We start from the raw sequence: 17,794 nt of genomic DNA on the forward strand, positions 1-17,794 counted from the left end.
GCTCGACCTCAGGCTGCGAAACCTTCTCCCTGAAGGCAGGAGGGTGAAGAGGCTGTTGGAGGGGTGGGAGGGGTCACCCACAATGCTCAATGCTTTGCGGGTGAGGCGGGTGGTGTAAAGGACCAGGAGTGTTGGGAGTGAGGCGCCAGTGATCCTCTCAGCAGTGTTCACTATGCGCTGCAGGGTCTTACGGCTGGAGGCTGTGCAGCTTCCGAACCACACAGTGATGCAGCTGCTGAGGATGCTCTCGATGGCACCTCGGTAAAAAGTGTACATGATGGGTGTGGGGGCTCCCGCTCTCTTCAGTTTGCGGAGGAAGTAGAGGCGCTGCTGGGCTTTCTTGGCGATGGACGTGATGTTGTTGCTCCAGGAGAGATCCTCGGTGATGTTCACCCCCAGAAATTTGGTGCTGCTCACCTGCTCCACAGCAGCACCATTGATGGTCAGTGGGTGGGGGTGTTGGGTGTGCGTTCTCCTGAAGTCGACAACAATCTCCTTTGTTTTCTCCACATTCAGGAAGAGATTGTTGTCTGTGCACCACGCGGCCAGCTGGTCCACCTCCTTCCTGTAGTGGGTCTCGTCGTTGTTGCTGATGAGACCCACCACTGTTGTGTCATCCGCAAACTTGACGAAGTGGTTGGAGCTGTAGGTGGGTGTGCAGTCGTGGGTCAGCAAGGTGAAGAGCAGGGGGCTTAGCACACATCCTTGTGGGGCACCCGTACTCAGCGTGATGGTGTCCGATGTGTTGCTGCCGACCCGTACGGACTGGGGTCTGGCAGTGAGGAAGTCCAGCAGCCAGTTGCAGAGAAGGGGGCTGAGGCCCAGATTTGTTAGTTTACAAACCAGCTGCTGGGGGATGATGGTGTTAAATGCTGAGCTAAAGTCTATGAACAGCATCCTAACATATGAGTTTTTAGTGTCCAAGTGGGTGAGGGCTGGGTGTAGAGCAGAGGAGATGGCATCCTCAGTGGACCGCTTAGCTCGATATGCAAACTGAAACGGGTCCAGGGAGGGGGGGAGGTTGGATCTGATCTGCTTCATGACCAGCCTCTCGAAGCACTTCATGATGGTTGAAGTCAGCGCTACAGGGCGGTAGTCGTTGAAGCAGGATGGAGAAGACTTCTTGGGCACAGGTATGATGGTGGTTTCTTTGAAGCACAAGGGAACAACAGCCTGGCTCAGGGAGATGTTGAAGATGTCTGTGAGGACATCTGTGAGCTCAGCTGCGCAGTCTTTTAGCACACGACCAGGAATGTTGTCAGGTCCAGAAGCTTTCCGGGTGTTAATCCTTAACAGTGTGCTCCTCACACTGCCTGGAGACAGACAAATAGCCTGGTCGTTGGGGGGAGGAGTTGTTTTCTGCGCAGGTGTGTTGCTCTGAGCTTCAAAGCGTGCGAAGAAGCCGTTGAGGTCGTTCAAGAGAGAAGTGTCACTGTCACAGGTCTGTGGTAAGGGTTTGTAGTCCGTGATAGTCCTAATACCCTTCCACAGGCTCCGTGTGTCTCTGCTGTCACTGAAGTGGGCTGTGATGCGCCGGGTGTAGTGTTGTTTGGCTTTCCTGATGCCACTGGAAAGGTTGGCCCTGGCTGCTCTGAGACCGGCTGGATTGCCCTCTCTGAAGGCAGCGTTGCGGACCCTCAGCAGCCCATGGACCTCCCCTGTCAGCCATGGCTTCTGGTTAGCCCGGATGGTGATGGCTCTGGTGTGGGTCACATCGTCAATGCATTTGGTGATGTAGCCAGTAACTGTCTCTGTGTATTCCTGAATGTTGGTTGTGTTGTTGTATGTTGCTGCCTGTTTGAACATGTCCCAGTCTGTAGTCTCAAAGCAGTTTTGGAGTGCAGCTGTGCTGTCCTCTGACCACACACGTACCTCTTTTGAAACCGGTTTGGTGACTTTCACCCGGGGTCTGTATGCCGGTTTCAGCAGAACGGTGAGGTGATCAGAGAGGCCGATGTGGGGGAGGGGGGAAGCCTTGTATGCTCCTTTGATGGTCGTGTAGACAAGGTCCAAGGTGTTGTTTTCTCGTGTTGGGAAATCAACATGCTGGTATACTTTGGGCATGACAGTTTTTAGGTTAGCATGGTTGAAGTCCCCAGCTACGATGAGAAAGCCATCTGGGTGTGCTGTCTGCTGCTCAGAGATGGCCCGGTACAGTTCGCAGAGTGCCTCCTCTCTGTCCTTGTTGTTGGAACTGGGAGGGATGTAAACAGCGACTAACAGGATAGCTGTTAGCTCCCTCGGGAGGTAGAAAGGTCGGCACTTCACAACCATAAACTCCGCCAGCGGTGAACAGTGTTTGTAGACCAACACAGCGTCCCGACACCAAGCATCACTGATGTAAACAATCACACCGCCGCCGCGAGTCTTCCCCCCGCTAACCGTAGCTCTGTCCGATCGGTAGCATGTTAGCCGGTCGAGCTGAACAGCGGAGTCCGGGATGTTGTCATTAAGCCATGTTTCCGTAAAAACGTAAACACAGCATTCCCTCACCTCACGCTGGGTCGACCGGAGAAGTCTTATAGTGTCCATTTTATTGTCCAGTGAGCGTACATTAGCCATTAGCATGCTCGGAATAGCCGGTCTGTGTGGGCTAGCCGCTAGCCTAGCCCGGATGCCTCCGCGCTTACCCCTCTTCTGCTTCCTCTCACACCGCCTGCGGTGCCTCCTTTCCAGCCGGGGGGCAGCACTCGAGGCCAAGGTCGAGGTCAGGCAGAGTATTCTGAGGCCGCTAAGTTCCTCTGCAAGCATAGCGTCCAGTGTTGATGATGTTGTTTTCTTGTCCAGCAAGAACTCACGACTATACTGTCTGCTGCTGACTGTCCAGAGTTGTTGAAGTGACAAACATGACGAACTTGATAAAACATTAAAAACACTCGAAAAATCGGGAGAGTGTGGGGCCGCTGCGTCTGCACGCGCTGCCATCGAGGAAGGGAGGATATGGTCCAGTAGGGGAAGATACAGAGGAGGGGGAGGGAGAGGATATGGTAGAGTAGAGGAAGATACAGAGGGGGAGGATATGGTACAGTCGGGGAAGATACAGAGGAGGGGGGAGGATATGGTACAGTAGGGGAAGATACAGAGGAGGGGGAGGGGAGGATAGGGTACAGTAGTGAAGATACAGAGGAGGGGGAGGGGAGGATATGGTACTGTAGGGGAAGATACAGGAGGGGGGATATGGTACTGTAGGGGAAGATACAGAGGAAGGGGGAGAGAAGGAGATAAGGGAGGGGGAAGTGATGGAGAAGGGGGAAAGGGACAGGAGGAGGGGGAAGAGGTGGGGTAGAGAGTGAAGGGGAAGATACAGAGTGCAGAATATAGTCCTCGGCATTGTAAGGAATGTGGGGAACAGAGAGTGGAGGGCAAGGGGAGGATATAGGGAGGAGGAAGAGGAGAAGGAGGGGGATGTGGGGAGAGGGGGGGATGAGGAGCAGATACGGGGAGAAGGTGGGGGGGAGGCATCAGGTGGGAGTGCGGTCCCCCGGGGGAGGGCACGTGTGGCCACTCGGCCGGTCATTAACGTGCTGTTCTGTGGGCCCCAGGGGCCGGTGAGGATGGGAGGCCGCGGCCGGGGCCAGATGACCTTCAGCGTGGAGGTGGTGGGCATCGGGAGGGGAGAGGTTCTCCCCCCACCCACCCTGCAACCCCCTCCCCTCTACCCGGTAATTATGCCAGGGGAGCGGGCTAGTACGCCATCCATTCTCCCCCCCATCCCCCCCCCCCCTCCTCTGTAATCATGTGTAAGAAGGAACTGCAGGTGCATTAACACATTAATAACTTGGATGAAGGGATTAAAAGTACCATTAGCAAATTTGCAGATGACACAAAGCTGGGTGGCAGTGTGAACTGTGAGGTTGCAGGGTGACTTGGACAGGTTGTGTGAGTGGGCGGATGCATGGCAGATGCAGTTTAATGTGGATAAGTGTGAGGTTATCCACTTTGGTGGTAAGAATAGTAAGGCAGAGTATTATCTGAATGGTGTCAAGTTAGGAAAAGGGGACGTACAACGAGATCTGGGTGTCCTAGTGCATCAGTCACTGAAAGGAAGCATGCAGGTACAGCAGGCAGTGAAGAAAGCCAATGGCACGTTGGCCTTCATAACAAGAGGAGTTGAGTATAGGAGCAAAGAGGTCCTTCTGCAGTTATACAGGGCCCTAGTGAGACCGCACCTGGAGTACTGTGTGCAGTTTTGGTGTCCAAATTTGAGGAAGGGTATTCTTGCTATTGAGGGTGTGCAGCGTAGGTTTACTAGGTTAATTCCCGGAATGGCGGGACTGTCATATCTTGAAAGACTGGAGCGACTAGGCTTGTATACACTGGAATTTATAAGGATGAGAGGGGATCTTATCGAAACGTATAAGATTATTCAGGGGTTGGACACGTTAGAGGCAGGAAACATGTTCCCACTGTTGGGGGAGTCCAGAACCAGCGGCCACAGTTTAAGAATAAGGGGTAGGCCATTTAGAACGGAGATGAGGAAAAACGTTTTCAGTCAGAGAGTTGTGAATCTGTGGAATTCTCTGCCTCAGAAGGCAGTGGAGGCCAGTTCTTTGAATGCATTCAAGAGAGAGCTAGATAGAGCTCTTAAGGATAGCGGAGTCAGGGGGTACGGGGAGAAGGCAGGAACGGGGTACTGATTGAGAACGATCAGCCATGATCACATTAAATGGCGGTGCTGGCTCAAAGGGCCGAATGGCCTACTCCTGCACCTATGTTCTATTGAGCCATATATCATGGAATAATACCACTTCCTTCCAGAGACATGGTAAATCAAAGTCGTAGCAAAATATGGCACGGTGGCGCAGCGGTAGAGTTGCTGCCTTACAGCGAATGCAGCGCCTGAGACAGGTTCGATCCCGACTACGGGCGCCGTCTGTATGGAGTTTGAACGTTCTCCCCGTGACCTACGTGGGTTTTCTCCGAGATCTTCGGTTTCCTCCAACACACCAAAGACGTGCAGGTATGTAGGTTAATTGACTGGGTAAATGTAAAAATTGTCCCTAGTGTGTGTAGGATAATGTTAATGAGCGGGGATCGCTGGGCGGCGCGGACTCGGTGGGCCGAAGGGCCTGTTTCCGCGCTGTATCTCTAAATCTAAAGAAAAAGACCAATTTCCTTGACAACACACATTGGCAAAATTGTGATTCCGCATGTACGAGAAGACATGTACACTGTACATGTTGCATTATAATAATGTGCTCTGTAATGTGTGTGAAAGAAGGACAAAGACAATTAACTACTAAATGCCATCTATTTAATTAAACAAACTCTACAATACAAACAAAAATGAAAAAAACTAAAAAGTCTGAAACTTAACTCGAGTTGGCCGTCCGATTACAGTCGTTTATGAATCTGCATGCCGGGAAGCCATCTCGTTTATCCCAATTGCGTAGGTTTTAGATTTAGTTTCAATTTGTACTTCCCCGAAATGCCTTCGCTTTTTACATGTTCCATCGTATTTTATCGTTGTATCATCTTCTGTTGACGACATTTTACCGCTGCACCATAGAGAGCATCCTAACACATGGCATCCCTGTGTGGTACCTCAGCTGCACGGAGGCAGAGAGGAAAGCTCTTCAGCGGGTAGATAGAGCTCAGAGGACCATCGGAACACAGCTACCAGCCTTGGAGGGCATCTACAACACACGATGCCTCAGAAAAGCCACCAGCATCCACAAATACCCTTCACACCCCTGCAACAGTCTGTTCGAACTTCTACCGTCGGGAAGACGATACAAGGCCTTCTACGCCCGCACCTCCAGACTCAGGAACAGCTTCATCCCCAGGGCCATAGCTGCTATGAACCGGTCCTGCTGAGCCGGATGGTCACATCGCACAGTGAACCGGCACAGATCTACTTGCACTTTATTCTGTTTTAAAACTGTTACAATTTGTTTCTTTGGTTTGTTTAAATTAATAATTAATACTGACTCGCTAATTAAATTATTGCATCGTATGGGAGGCGCATTCTCAATCTCGTTGTACCCCTGTACAATGACAATAAAGATATATTGTATTGTATTGTATTGTTAACACAATAGGTCAGGCAGCATCTCGGGAGAGAAGGAATGGACGACGTTTGTCCCGCCCCCCTGACATCAGTCTGAAGAAGGGTCTCGACCCGAAACATCACCCATTCCTTCTCTCCTGAGATGCTGCCTGACCTGCTGAGTTACTCCAACACTTTATGAATAAATACCTTCGATTTGTACCAGCATCTGCAGTTATTTTCTCACACTATGCTCATGTACGTAGCTCATCGTGTCCTGAGAGTTACGTACGTAAGATGCCGTTGGCAATCATGAAAAACGAATATATATCGGAGCGATATTCATTTGTTTCTACGATGCCCAAGACAAGTAAAAAAAACACATGTTCCTCAATTCTTAACTCAGCATACTTTAAAGCAAAGGAGACATAATGTGCCAACTTTGTTCTCCGTGTCCAAATCGTTACGTGCATAAGCAGGCTTCGTTCACCTACTGTTTTCATGCCTGGTGGAACCGTCAACTTATAAAAACAATAACATTGCTGTCTGGAACGAAACCGCGGGGAAGTGTAGTGTATCAATTTTCTGCTGATGGTGCTGGAGCCTGATGTCCCTTCGTGTCTTCCGAACGTCTGCTGGTTACGTACAGGAGACGTTCAATTGTCCAGCGTTATCTTCCTAATTACAATACAATACAATACAATATATCTTTATTGTCATTGTACAGGGGTACAACGAGATTGGGAACGCGCCTCCCATACGATGCAATCAATTAATTAGCTAGTCAGTATTCATTTAAACAATCCAATGAAACAAATTGGAACAGTTTTAAAACAGAATAAAGTGCAAGTAGGTCTGTACCGGTTCACTGTGCGATGTGACCATCTGGCTCAGCAGGACCGGTTCATAGCAGCTATGACCCTGGGGATGAAGCTGTTCCTGAGTCTGGAGGTGCGGGCGTAGAAGGCCTTGTATCGTCTGCCCGATGGTATAAGTTCGAACAGACTGTTGCAGGGGTGTGAAGAGTCTTTGTGGATGCTGGTGGCTTTTCTGAGGCATCGTGTGTTGTAGATGCCCTCCAAGGCTGGTAGCTGTGTTCCGATGGTCCTCTGAGCTCCATGGATTACCCGCTGAAGAGCTCTCCTCTCTGCCTCCGTGCAGCTGAGATACCACACAGGGATGCCATGTGTTAGGATGCTCTCTATGGTGCAGGGGTAGAATGTCGTTAGCAGCTGTTGGGGTAGACCAGACTTCTTCAGTGTTCTTAAGTAGAACAGTCGTTGCTGTGCCTTCTTGACCAGCGCAGCAGTGTTACATAGAAACATAGAAACATAGAAAATAGGTGCAGTAGTAGGCCATTCGGCCCTTCGAGTCTGCACCGCCATTCAATATGATCAAGGGTGATCATCCAACTCAGTATCCTGTACCTGCCTTCTCTCCGTACCCCTGATCCCTTTAGCCACAAGGGCCACATCTAACTCCCTCTTAAATATAGCCAATGAACTGGCCTCAACTACCTTCTGTGGCAGAGAATTCCACAGATTCACCACCCTCTGTGTGAAAAAAAAGTTCTCATCTCGGTCCTAAAAGACTTCCCCCTTATCCTTAAACTGTGACCCCTTGTTCTGGACTTCCCCAACATCGGGAACAATCTTCATGCATCTAGCCTGTCCAACCCCTTAAGAATTTTGTAAGTTTCCATAAGATCCCCCCTCAATCTTCTAAATTCCAGCGAGTACAAGCCGAGTCTATCCAGTCTTTCTTCATATGAAAGTCCTGCCATCCCAGGAATCAATCTGGTGAACCTTCTCTGTACTTCATCTATGGCAAGAATGTCTTTCCTCAAATTAGGAGCCCAAAACTGTACGCAATACTCCAGGTGTGGTCTCACCAATGCCCTGTACAACTGCAGCAGAACCTCCCTGTTCCTATACTCAATTCCCCTCGCTATGAATGCCAACATACCATTCGTTTTCTTCACTGCCTGCTGCACCTGCATGCCTACTTTCAATGACTGGTGTACCACGACACCCAGGTCTTGTTGCATCTCCCCTTCTCCTAATCGGCCACCATTCAGGTAATAGTCTGCTTTCCTGTTCTTGCCACCAAAGTGGATAACCTCACATTTATCCACATTATACTGCATCTGCCATGCCTTTGCCCACTCACCTAACCTATCCAAGTCACGTTGCAGCCTCCTAGCATCCTCCTCACAGCTAACACTTCCCTCGTCCAAATCATTAATATATATTGTAAATAGCTGGGGTCCCAGCACTGAGCCTTGCGGTACCCCACTAGTCACTGCCTGTCATTCCGAAAAGGACCCGTTTATTCCTACTCTTTGCTTCCTGTCTGCCAGCCAGTTCTCTATCCACATCAACACTGAACCCACAATACCGTGTGCTTTAAGTTTGCATACTAATCTCTTATGTGGGACCTTGTCGAAAGCCTTCTGGAAGTTCAGATATGACACATCCACTGGTTCTCCCTTATCCACTCTACTAGTTACATCCTCGAAAAATTCTATAAGATTCGTCAGACATGATTTAATTTTCATAAATCCATGCTGGCTTTGTCCAATGATTTCACCACTTTCCAAATGTGCTGCTATCCCATCTTTAATAACTGAATCTAGCATTTTCCCCACTACCGATGTTAGACTAACTGGTCTATAATTCCCCGTTTTCTCTCTCCCTCCCTTTTTGAAAAGTGGGGTTACATTAGCTACCCTCCAATCCTCAGGAACTACTCCAGAATCCAGAGTTTTGAAAAATTATCACTAATGCATCCACTATTTCTGGGGCTACCTCCTTAAGAACTCTGGGATGCAGCCTATCGCAGCGGTAGAGTTGCTGCTTTACAGCGAATGCAGCGCCGGAGACTCAGGTTCGATCCTGACTGCGGGTGCTGCACTGTAAGGAATTTGTACGTTCTCCCCGTGACCTGCGTGGGTTTTCTCCGAGATCTTCGGTTTCCTCCCACACTCCAAAGACGTACAGGTATGTAGGTTAATTGGCTGGGTAAATGTTAAAAAAAAAATTGTCCCTAGTGGGTGTAGGATAGTGTTAATGTACGGGGATCGCTGGGCGGCACGGACTTGGAGCGCCGAAAAGGCCTGTTTCCGGCTGTATATATATGATATGATATGATATGATATCTGGCCCTGGGGATTTATCGGTCTTTAATCCATTCAATTTACCTCACACCACTTCCCGACTAACCTGGATTTCATTCAGTTCCTCCTTCTCAATTGACCCCCGGTCCCCTGCTATTTCCGGCAGATTATTTATGTCTTCCTTAGTGAAGACAGAACCAAAGTAGTTATTCAATTGGTCTGCCATGTCCTTGTTCCCCATGATCAATTCACCTGTTTCTGACTGCAAGGGACCTACATTTGTTTTAACTAATCTTTTTCTCTTCACATATCTATAAAAGCTTTTGCAGTCAGTTTTTAATGTTCCCTGCCAGTTTTCTTTCATAATCTATTTTCCCTTTCCTAATTAAGCCCTTTGTCCTCCTCTGCTGGACACTAAATTTCTCCCAGTCCTCTGGTAGGTTGCTTTTTCTTGCTAATTTGTACGCTTCATCTTTTGTTTTGATACTATCCCTAATCTCCCTTGTTAGCCACGGATGCACTACCTTCCCTGATTTATTCTTTTGCCAAACTGGGATGAACAATTGTTGTAGTTCATCCATGCGGTCTTTAAATGCCTTCCATTGCATATCCACCGTCAACCCTTTAAGAATCAATTGCCAGTCTATCTTGGCTAATTCACGTCTCATGCCCTCAAAGTTACCTCTCCTTAAGTTCAGAACCGTTGTTTCTGAATTAACTAAGTCACTCTCCATCCTAATGAAGAACTCAACCATATTATGGTCACTCTTGCCCAAGGGGCCAGGCACATCAAGACTGCTAACTAACCCTTCCTCATTACTCACTACCCAGTCTAGAATAGCCTGCTCTCTCGTTGGTTCCTCTACATGTTGGCTTAGAAAACTATCCCGTATACATTCCAAGAAATCCACTTCCTCAGCACCTCTGCCAATTTGATTCACCCAATCCATATGTAGATTGAAGTCACCCATTATAACTGTTTTACCTTTGTTGCACGCATTTCTAATTTCCTGTTTGATGCCATCCCCAACTCTACTATTACTGTTAGGTGGCCTATACACAACTCCCACTATCGTTTTCTGCCCCTTAGTGTTTCGCAGCTCTACCCATATCGATTCCACATCCTCCAAGCTAATGTCCTTCCTTTCTATTGTGTTATTGGACCATGTTAGGTCCTCCGAAATGTGAGTGCCCAGAAACTTGAAGCATTTACGCAGCCCATCGGTCACAATCCTGTCGGCGTATTGAAAGGTAAGATTTTGTTTGTATTTTACATGTATTTTGGGGGTTACACTAGGATGAATTTTGATGTTTCGTTCGACATGTGGCCCCACATATTGATTTTGGTGTTGTACATACCTAACATGATTCTAGATCGCTTGACGTGTCGGGTGTTTGCACTCATCCACTTTAATTCGTAAAATAAGTAGTGTAACAATTAAGTAATATTTGTACGAGAGGTATCGGGTGTATGACCAAAGTCACATTAAATTCTTGTTTAAATGTATTTGTCAGTAGATCTAGGGATCTAGGACGGCACGGTGGCGCAGCGGTAGAGTTGCTGCCTTACAGCGAATGCAGCGCCGGAGACTCAGCTTCGATCCTGACTACCGGCGCCGTCTGTACGGAGTTTGCACGTTCTCCCCATGGCCTGCGTGGGTTTTCTCCGAGATCTTCGGTTTCCTCCCACACTCCAAAGACGATCAGGTTTGTAGGTTAATTGGCTGGGTAAATGTAAAAATTGTCCCTAGTGTGTGTAGGATAGTGTTAATGTGCGGGGATCGCTGGGCGGCGCGGACCCGGTGGGCCGAAGGGCCTGTTTCCGCGCTGTATCTCTAAATGTAAAAATCTAAATCTAAAAAAATCTAAAACTGGCTATCATCGGCAGGGCTTCGGCACGCTTAGTTACTGCCGCGGCAATGTTTGCGCCAGGTTATACATTGGGCAAACAATGCACAGCGGTAAATAAGCGTGCCGATGCCCTGTTTTACCCTCGTGGTCAATCTATACCTCTGTGTGATGTAGCAGGTAGTTCAATATGAGCAGTAATACAATCCAAAGACAAGCAATAGTAAGCTCTTGCCACTCCTGCACTGTAATATTAAGAAGGTTAATCAGTAGACAACTCCATTTTATATTACATAAATTCATTCTTCCATATTATGAATCGAATTTTACACACACCATTGTATGCCACATATTGGTGTCCTCGTTACGTACGTGATATTGCCATCAAACAAACTGTTATCCTTAAACTGGAAAGTATTACTATTTAAAAAGCCAACAATTGAGCGGAGAAAATTGCTCTAAAGTGAATATTAAATGGTTATTTGATGTACTGCATTCAGAAATGGAACTAAACTTAATCTTTCCTTGCATAGATAATGTACGTAATGGTGTCCTCTAATCAATCTAGTATTACAACAATACAATACAATACAATACAATATATCTTTATTGTCATTGTACCCAGGGGTACAACGAGATTGGGAATGCGCCTCCCATACGATGCACTAATTTAGGTAATTTAGACAGCAGCAACCCAACGAAACGAACAGTTGTAACAGTTTTGGACAGGGTAAAGTGCAAGTTGATCTATGCGTTGTGGCCATCCGGCTCAGCAGGACCGGTTCATAGCAGCTATGGCCCTGGGGATGAAGCTGTTCCTGAGTCTGGAGGTGCGGGCATAGAAGGCCTTGTATCGTCTGCCCGATGGAAGGAGTTCGAACAGACTGTTGCAGGGGTGTGAAGAGTCTTTGTGGATGCTGGTGGCTTTTCTGAGGCATCGTGTGTTGTTACACAGCCATAATTAGGTTAGAAGTTTACTGTCGAATTTGATTGTGGACCTCCACGGATAGGATGTATAACTACACTTTAATGAATTAGAGAAAAGAAGTTCTACCTTTGCAATCAAATGCCATTGAGACATACATTAACACTTGTGTGGTAACTATTAAATTACCTGAAAAGACTACTTGTGATAGAGTTAGACGTTTGTCAAACTTGTAAATAAATGTGTTTGCATTGATTTGTGCAACAATTAATTTTGGGGTGTCTATGTCACGTTTCCATGTCCTAGTATCAACAGACAATAAACAATAGGTGTAGGAGGAGGCCATTCGGCCCCTCGAGCCAGCACCGTCATTCAATGTGATCATGGCTAATCATTCTCAATCCGTACCCCGTTCCTGCCTTCTCCCCATACCCCCTGACTCCGCTATCCTTAAGAGCTCTATCTAGCTCTCTCTTGAATGCATTCAGAGAACTGGCCTCCACTGCCTTCTGAGGCAGAGAATTCCACAGATTCACAACTCTCTGACTGAAATTTTTTTTCCTCATCTTCGTTCTAAATGGCTTACCCCTTATTCTTAAACTGTGGCCGCTGGTTCTGGACTCCCCCAACATTGGGAACATGTTTCCTGCCTCTAACGTGTCCAACCCCTTAATAATCTTATATGTTTCAATAAGATCCCCTCTTATCCTTCTAAATTCCAGTGGATACAAGGCCAGTCGCTCCAGTCTTTCAACATATGACAGTCCCGCCATTCCGGGAATTAACCTGGTGAACCTGCGCTTCAACCTAGCAAGAATATCCTTCCTCAAATTTGGAAACCAAAACTGCACACAGTACTCCAGGTGCGGTCTCACTAGGGCCCTGTACAACTGCAGAAGGACCTCTTTGCTCCTATACTCAACTCCTCTTGTTATGAAGGCCAACATTTCATTGGCTTTCTTCACTGCCTGCTGTACCTGGATGTTTCCTTTCAGTGACTGATGCACTAGGACACCCAGATCTCGTTGCATGTCCCCTTTTCCCAACTTGACACCATTCAGATAATAATCTGCCTTCCTATTCTTACCACCAAAGTGGATAACCTCACACTTATCCACATTAAACTGCATCTGCCATGCATCTGCCCACTCACACAACCTGTCCAAGTCACCCTGCAACCTCATAGCATCTTCCTCACAGTTCACACTGCCACCCAGTTTTGTGTCATCTGCAAATTTGCTAATGGTACTATTAATCCCTTCATCCAAGTCATATCATATCATATTTATATACATATGTATGTGACAAATAAACTTGACTTGACTTGGTTGCTGGGGGCAGCTCCCAGGATGCCGCCAAAATGCTGTCCCTCACAAATTCAGTTTTGTTTTCGCATTAAATATCATTTTTTCCGCTAGACTGCCAGAAAAATTATGGTTATATTCTTAAAGACAATTAATATGCACGTCTAAATAAGCGTAAATTAAAATCAGATAAGATTCATATACTCAAACAAACACGCGCCAAAAACTTCCCGGGCTTTATTATCTGAATGGTGGCCGATTAGGAAAAGGGGAGATGCAACGAGACCTGGGTGTCGTGGTACACCAGTCATTGAAAGTAGGCATGCAGGTGCAGCAGGCAGTGAAGAAAACAAATGGTATGTTGGCATTCATAACGAGGGGATTTGAGTATAGGAGCAGGGAGGTTCTGCTGCAGTTGTACAGGGCATTGGTGAGACCACACCTGGAGTATTGAGTACAGTTTTGGTCTCCTAATCTGAGGAAAGACATTCTTGCCATAGAGGGAGTACAGAGAAGGTTCACCAGATTGATTCCTGGGATGGCAGGACTTTCATATGAAGAAAGACTGGATAGACTCGGCTTGTACTCGCTGGAATTTAGAAGATTGAGGGGGGATCTTATAGAAACTTACAAAATTCTTAAGGGGTTGGACAGGCTGGATGCAGGAAGATTGTTCCCGATGTTGGGGAAGTCCAGAACAAGGGGGTCACAGTTTAAGGATAAGGGGGAAGTCTTTTAGGACTGAGATGAGAACGTTGGTGAATCTGTGGAATTCTCTGCCACAGAAGGTAGTTGAGGCCAGTTCATTGGCTATATTTAAGAGGGAGTTAGATGTGGCCCTTGTGGCTAAAGGGATCAGGGGGTATGGAGAGAAGGCAGGTACGGGATACTGAGTTGGATGATCATCCATGATCACATTGAATGGTGGTGCGTACAGGCTCGAAGGGCCGAATGGCCTAATCCTGCACCTATTTTCTATGTTTCTATGTAGCGGCTTTCAAAATGGACGCCGATAGACATCAGTGGCCCGCCAAAAGGTCACAGCGGGGTCAGGCAGATGTTCTGGGACAACAGATCCACACCTGGCTGTCTGTCAGCGACACGCGCAGCGCCCTCTGGCAGTCTGGCAAGTCCCTGCACCCACTGAGGCCGGTGGGCGGGACTGGTCCGCGAGTGACGGGTTGCTTGGCCAATGGGGATGGATCTGGGTGCGGGTTCGCGGCCGCTGATTGGGAGGACAGGGCGGGACTATACTACGAGGGACTCAGCCAATAGGGAAGGATCTTGGGCGTGTCTGCGGCCGCTGATTAGACGGAGTGATGCCAGGTGGGTGGGATTGTTAGCCGAATGACGGGTCAGTCGACCAATAGAGATGGAGCTCGACCGGGTTCGCGGCCGCTGAATGGACGGCGCCTGATCGGAGGGCGGGACATTGACCTGCGTGACAGATCAGTCGGCCAATGGAGAAGGGAGGAGCTGGGGCGGTACCGCGGCCGTTGATTGTTCACTCTGAGGCGTGTGGGCGGGAATTTGATTCGAGTGACGGGTCGCTAGACCAATGGGAAGGGAGTGAGCTGGAGGGGCTGGTTTTTCCCCTAAAAACTGCAACTGTTGTAAATTGATTCTTTTTAAAAAAAGAAATAAGCAGCAGTTCCAAATATTCATCGTTTATTTCAAACTTGCTGTTTCTTTGGTTGCTTTTGAAACACTTTGTGATTTTCATTATAACTTCAGTAACCCGATCTTTTCTTTTGAGTTCAGTCTCTATGGTTTTGCATCATCTGCTCATTGTGACCATTGACCACCGAAAGGATGGCAGTTGTTGCACTGCTTTTGTTCTGAGGTTTTCACCACGGTGACCATTGTCGAGGTGGAACTTCATCACAATGGAATTGTTCCCCAACCAATAAATAACAGCAACCGCTGAAGATCCTTCACTCAGACACAGCTCCGTCTCCTCTGAGTGTCACTGAAGATGTTTTCCTCGTGGTTCAATTACATAATGAACGGATTCAGAAATCCTCAGGACTGCGGACCAGGTGACCGCTGTGAAGGTGAAGGAACCGCACACGATGACAACGAGGAAGACAAACCGGGTGCAAGTAACGGCCAGCACAACACCACTCCAGCAGCAGTAATCCGCGATTTGGAGAGTGGAGGAATCGCTGCCGGTGGAGACGAGGTAAAACTGCCTCAGGAGGTGGCAGGACCATCTAAGGCAATGGCAGAGGGTCAGCCTGACAAAGGCTCTCTGTCATTTGGTGTCCACTATCCTGTTGCAGAACTGAGGTGGATGAGAGAAGGGAAAGAACATTCTGCCGAGGCAATACTGCAGCCTGGTAAGCAAGGCGACAGCGAGGAGCAACTGGCAGGGACTATGCCCGACACAGACACAACAACTGTCGGGGAGAGCAGTGTCGAGAGCGCTCCGCTTCCAAGGCCGGTAGATGACAGCTCCATCACCCTTGAATATCCAAAGAGGAAACCTGCCATCTTCCACCGCCCCACTCCAAAACGGACAGTCGTGCTTAAAGAGACTGGAAGACAAAGTATCCGGTTGCAATCCATTGCCATTGGTTTTAGCACCTGGAGACCCGGCTCCATCACTTCGATCTATAAGCACGAGAGAAGCTGGGGAATGGAGAAGCTGAGAATACAAAAAACTTTCAGTTTAGCTGCAAATATGTATTAGTTGGGTTTTTTTTTGGATTAGTAATAATAATACTAATAACAATAGTAATAATAGTAATAATAATACTACTAATAATAATAATAGTAACAATAATACTAATAATAATAGTAATAATAGCAATAATAATACTACTAATAATAGTAATAATAATAATGCTAATAATAATAATACTAATAATAGTAATAACAGTAATAATACTAATAATAATAATACTAATAATAGTAACAATAATACTAATAATAATAGTAATAATAGCAATAATAATACTACTGATAATAGTAATAATAATAATACTAATAATAATAATACTAATAATAGTAATAACAGTAATAATACTAATAATAATAATACTAATAATAGTAACAATAATACTACTAATAATAATAATACTAATAATAATACTACTAATAATAGTAATAATAATACTAATACTAGTAACTTGTAACAATGTTGACAGTAATAAAAATATTTACCGTTACATTCAGTTGTCATTCCTTGATGGGTGAGGTGGTGTTGCTTGTCGTCTCTCCCTCCCCATTGGTCCAGTGTCCCGTCACTCGGGTCAAAGTCCAGCCCACCGGCCGAACTCCGCCCAATCAGCGGCCGTGGCCCCGTCAGAAAGCCTGCCCCTCGCGGTCACTCCCTTCCCCATTGGCTGAGTGACCCGTCCATTCAGCGGCCGCGGACCCGCCATAGATCCTTCACTATTGGCCAAGTGACTCGTCACTCGAGTCAATATCCCGCCCACCGGTCACTCGTCGTCCAATCAACGGCTGCGGACCCGCCCCAGATCCTTTCCTATTGGCGAATCTTCCTATCACTCGCGGAGCAGTCCCGCCCACCGGCATCGGACCCGCCCCGGTTCCTCCCCTATTGGCTGAATGACCCGTCACTCGGGACAATGTCCCGCCCACCGGGCACGCCCCGTCAGCGGCCGCGGACCCGCCCCAGCTACATCGCTATTGGCCAATTAACCCGTCACTCAGCCGCAAATCCCACCCACCTCGCATCACGTCTAACCAGCGACCGCGGACACACCCATGGGACCTTCCCCATTGGCCAAGAAACCCGTCACTCGGGTCATTGTCCCGCCCACCGGTAACGGTCACCGTCGATTCAGCGGCCGCGGACCCGCCCCCTGCTCCACCTCTATTGGCTGAGTAACTCGTCACTCGGGTCAATATCCCGCCTACCTGTCACATTCAACGGGCATTCAGCTCCTTCCCTGTTGGCCGAGTGGCCCGTCATTCGCAAACCAGTCCCGCCCACCGGGACGGGACGTCCATTCAACGGCCGCGGACCCGCCCCAGCTCCTTCTCCATTGACCGAGTCACTCGTCGCTCAGCCGCCAATCCCGGACACCTCGAATCACTCCGCCCAATCAGCGGGCGCGGACCCGCCCCTGCCCCATCTCTATTGGCTGAGTGACTCGTCACTCTGGTCAATGTCCCGCCTATCTGCCACGCCCCGTCCATTCAACGGCCGCGGACTCGCTCTTGCTCCGTCCCTATTGACCGAGTGACCCGTCACTCAGCTACCAGTCCCGCCCACGAGCCTCACTCATTCCAATCAGCGGCCGCTGCCCGCCCCAGCCCCGCCTCTATTGGCTGAGTGACCCGTGATCTGAGGTGGGGGGGATAGGGGAGGAGAGGGGGGGGAGAGGGGAGGAGAGGGGAGGAGAGGGGGGGAGAGGGGGGGGGGAGAGGGAGGAGCGGAGTGGAGAGGGTCTCGAGGAAGGGAGGATATGGTACAGTTGGGGAAGATACAGAGGAGGCGGAGGATATGGTCCAGTAGGGGAAGATACAGAGGAGGGGGAGGGAGAGGATATGGTACAGTAGAGAAAGATACAGAGGGGGAGGATATGGTACAGCAGGGGAAGATACAGAGGAGGGGGGAGGATATGGTACAGTGGGAGAAAATA

The sequence above is a fragment of the Rhinoraja longicauda genome, chromosome 44, assembly GCF_053455715.1.
Source record: "Rhinoraja longicauda isolate Sanriku21f chromosome 44, sRhiLon1.1, whole genome shotgun sequence".
NCBI classification, from domain to species: domain Eukaryota; kingdom Metazoa; phylum Chordata; class Chondrichthyes; order Rajiformes; family Arhynchobatidae; genus Rhinoraja; species Rhinoraja longicauda.